Genomic DNA, 4,939 nt, shown 5'->3' with positions numbered 1-4,939 from the left:
TTGATTTTGTTATATTCTTATGCTTATACTTATGCAAGTTTTCACTCACCAAATATGTACACATCCTGTAGGAATCGAGGGAGCTATTTCGTGGGAAAGGACATTCACCGAGGTAGGTGCATCTAAATTGTTTCATAAAATTTCCCCACACTGACACTAATGATCATAACTGGATACATCATTATTTAGCTTCTTTTTTCAGAATCAGTGGTTAGAATTATCAAACAATTACCACACTGCTAAGAGACAATTTCATCGAAACAATAACCCGAAATTCGCTCAACCATACATGATACCCAAATTGAAGTAATCCCAAAATGGAGTGCAGTTGGGGATGTAGAGTTTCAAAGGGAGATTGTATAATCCAAATTATACAATCTATAATTTGGATTATACAACTTATAGATTGTATAATCCAAATTATAATCCAAATTCAATTATACAATCTATCAAAACTAAAGAAAAACAATAATATTTGCTCAAATTTAGTCATTTTGGAGAAATCTGACTGCTATAGAGTTTCAAAGGGAGTTTTCTGGAGAGAGAAGAGAAAGAAACATATTATCGTCTCCACAACTTGATAACAAAAATTTGCTTAATTAATTTATAATCATGTCAAGTCGATGTAATGTAATTTGGTTTTACCATTGTGCTTGTTTAGTGGAGTTTTGCACTGGTTTGTGTTGGTAGGATGGTCAAGGACTAGATTACGAAATCTAGTTGGTTTGGGAAACCAATTACTATTGTCCTAAGTATAACAACTTAAGAGGTTTGCCTCTTAGAGTTAACTTAGGAAACCTTATACTTGTAGGAAAGTAATCCTTATTAAGGAATGTGTCCAGCCCTATTGATATGTATAAATAGCCATAGAAAGAACTAGAGAAAATACACCAGAACTAAGTAAGAGTTCTCTTCTTCTCATCTAAGTCTTTCTATATTCCAACCTATACGTTGATATATAAAATTGGTTATTCCTTCCCGAGGATTCAACCTCGTTAAATACTTATTCTTCTTGTGTGTGTGTGTGATTCTGTTCTTAGCGATACTGAGGTACCTTTGTAGCAGTGCAACCTAATGCTTCCGCAGGCTTCGGCACAATAATTGGTATCAGAGCAAGGAGACGCTCTTGGATACATGTACTCGAATTGTAGTTGAAGTGAAGGTATTTTTCTGAAGATTGCTTGAGGTAATACTAATTTCAAAGGTTCAGTTTTATCTATATTTGGTTGTTTGAGAACAACGGTTAACGGGGATAAACCAGTTGATCCGAAAGATCATTTAGGAGAACATTTGGAGTCCACAAGTAAAGATAAAGAAATAAAAGAAGAAATACTTCATTCACATATATCACAACTCAAGGTAGAAAAGTTTACAGGAACCAATAACTTTGGTTTATGGAGAACAGACCTAATGGATGCTCTTGTTGATCTTGACCTAGAAGAAGCTCTATAGGATCGGCCAGCTGACATGTCCGATAAGCAGTGGAACAAGATCAATAAATTATGTCTTGGTTCGATATGAGGGTGTCAACTGCAGTAAGAGTTAATTATCAGCACGAGACTTCAGCGAAGGATCTCTGGGAAAAGCTAGAGAAAAAATATCTTGTGAAGAACGTGACGAATAAGATACATCTTAAGAGAAATTTGTATCGCTATAACATGAAGAAGGGTGCAACACTGACAGAGCACCAAGATTCATATAATAAACTTCTTGCTGAGTTGGTTAACTACGTTGAGAAGATCAACGATGAGGAACAAGCTTTGTGTCTGATAAACTCTCTTCCTGAAAGGTATGAACCCGTGATTAAAGTTTTAATGCATGACAAGATAAGATGACATACACTGAGGTCACTAAAGCATTGCGTAATGAGGAGTTCAGGAAGATGGATCGTGAAGACCTTGCAAGTGAAGCTAATAATGACTTGCTTCTTGTAAGAGGTCGTTCAACAGACAGGAGAAAGAAGAATGGTGGTTATGGTAAAGGTAGAGGACGTTCTAAGAGTTAAACGCGACTGCAAAAAGATGAGTGTGCTTGATGCCATGACTTTGGTCATTGGGCTAAGGATTGTACCAAGCGCAAGGCAAGAGAAGGATATAATAGTAATACCGAGGTGAACATTGCTAAAGGTAATGAAGAATCAGATGATACTTTTGATTTCTCGCTGACTGTGACACCATAAGCTTGTGGTATTAGAGATGGTACATGGGTATTAGATACTGGAGCAACGTATCATTTATGTCCATATCGAGACTGGTTCTCAAGTTTTGAAGAGCTTCATGGAGAAGTACGTATGGGAAAGAATCATACCTGCAGGGTGATTGGGATTGTTAGTGTTCGTATCAAGATGCATGATGGTATGGTTAGAGAGATGAAGGAGGTAAGATTTGTACCTGCCATAAAGAAGAATCTGATTTCACTCGGAACTTTAGAAGCTAAGGGTTACAAGTTCATGACTAAAAATGGTGTTCTAAAGGTAATCTCTGGATCTATGGTAATCATGAAGGGCACACGTCATCATAACTTGTATTACTTGAATGTGAGTACAAAAACATGGGATGTATCTATTTCTGAACACATCGAGAGTGCAGAGCTTTGGCACATCTATCCACAATACTAGTGGAGTTCTTGACTATGTTCACTCAAATGTTTGGGGTCCTTCCAAGAATGCATCATTGGGAGATAAACATTGGCTTGTGTCATTCATTGATGACTATTCTAGTCACGTATGGGTGTACACCATGAGGCATAAGGATGAAGTCCTAGAAGTCTTTGTAATGTGGGAAAAGGAAACTGAGACTCAAACTGGCCGAAAGATCAAAGTACTACGTTCCAACAATGGTGGAGAGTAAAAGAGTGATCCTTTCGTGCAAGTATGTCAACATGAGGGCATAAAGAGGAACTTCACAGTTAAGAAGACACAGCAACAAAATGGGGTAACTGAACACATGAATCGTACTTTTCTGGAGAAGGTACAATATATGTTATCTAATGCTGGATTGGGTAAGGCGTTTTGGGATAAGGCAGTTACGTATGCGTGCTTCATCATTAATAGGTTTCCATCAGCTGCATTAGAAAGTAAAACTCATATGGATAAGTGGTTTGGTAAACCAAATTATGATTATGACTCGATTCAAATATTTGGTTGTCCCGCGTGGTATCATGTTAGTGAAAACAAGCTTGATAGCCGTGTTGTGAAAGGAATCTTTATGGGTATGAAGAGTGGAGTAAAAGGGTTCAAGATTTGGAATCCAGTTGAGAAGAAGATAGTCATGAGTAGAGATGTCACATTTGATGAGATGTTAATGGTAAAGTCTCGGGATTCTCTGCAGGTGGAGAATAGAAGCAGCAATACTAGTGAGCCTTTGCAGAAGGTGGAGATTGATGCAACTCCACCATTTCCAGTTAAGTCTGTATCTGTTCATAATACATCTGAAGACAGTGGGTCTGCAAGAGAAGTAGCTCCTCAAGTTCCAAATGATAGTGACGTTATTGAGGAAGAGGAACAAGAGTCATTAGAAGATACAGAAGCTACGGTCACAGAGACCATAGCAACCAGGAAGCCTGGTTGGGTGAATGATTACATTGCTTATGCATTACCAGTTGTTGAATATGGTACTCCTAATTCCTATTTAGAAGTTGTACGTAGTGCAGAGTGTAAAGAATGGGAAGGTGCAATGCAGAATGAGATGGAGTACCTTTACAAGAATGGCATATGGATTCTTATGAAGCTTCTGAACGGTAAGAAGGCCATAGGGTGCAAGTGGGTATATGCTAAGAAAGAAGGATCTTCGATGAGTCAAGTACGATATAAGGCAAGGTTAGTTGCAAAATGTTATGCCCAAAGAGAAGGGGTTGACTACAATGAGGTGTTATCTCCGGTGATAAAACTCTCATCAATCCGTATTTTGTTTTCCTTGGTAGCACAATATGATTTAGAACTAGTTCAGCTAGATTGTAAGACAACATTCTTACATGGTGATATAGAAGAGGAGATCTATACGACTCAACCGAGTGGGTTCAAGGTTGCTGGAAAAGAAGATTGTATATGTAAACTGAAGAGATCTTTGTACGGGCTGAAGAAGTCTCTAAGACAATGGTACAAGCGATTTTCCCAGTTTATCATAGGACAAACATACACTAGAAGTCACTATGACCATTGTGTATACTTTAAAAAGATACGTGATGGGTCTTTCATATATTTGCTCTTGTATTTCGATGATATGCTAATAGCATCTAATAACAAGAAAGAGATTGATAATTTGAAGCACAAGTTTTCATCTGAGTTTGAGATGAGAGATCTGGGAGAAGATAAGAAGATTCTTGGTATGGAGATTCAACGTAACAAAGAGAAGGGTAAGGTTTGTTTTTCTCAAAAGGCATATTTGAGGAAAGTGTTACAGAAGTTTGGTGTCTACGATGGAACTAAATTTGTAAGTACTCCCCTTGCTTCTCATTTTAAGTTGAATGCTCGTATGTCTCCCACTACTGAAGAAGAGCGAGAGTATATAGCCCAAGTCCCATATACTGAGGCTGTTGGTACAAGGACGGACATTTCAAATACAATTAGTATGGTCATTCGTTATATGCATTGTACTGGTAAGGGACATTGGCAAGCTGTGAAATGGATTTTGAGATATCTTTATGGTACAATTGATATTGGCTTGGACTTTGTGAAGGATAGAAGTAACAATCAGTTGTGCATTGGGTATGTGGATTCTGACTATGCGAGTGATTTGGAGAAGAGGCGTTCAACTACAGGGTATGTATTTACCATAGTAGGGGCACCAGTAAGTTGGAGATCAATCTTGCAGTCTACTGTGGTGCTTTCAACTACGGAGGCAGGGTATATGGCAGTGACTGGGCATTTAAGGAGGCTATAGGGTTACAAGGTTTGCTAGATGACTTAGGAGTTGTACAAGACGAACTGCCTGTGGATTGT

This window comes from Papaver somniferum, chromosome 10, assembly GCF_003573695.1.
Source record: "Papaver somniferum cultivar HN1 chromosome 10, ASM357369v1, whole genome shotgun sequence".
Classification (NCBI taxonomy): domain Eukaryota; kingdom Viridiplantae; phylum Streptophyta; class Magnoliopsida; order Ranunculales; family Papaveraceae; genus Papaver; species Papaver somniferum.
Note: the sequence above shows the minus strand (reverse complement) of the source record.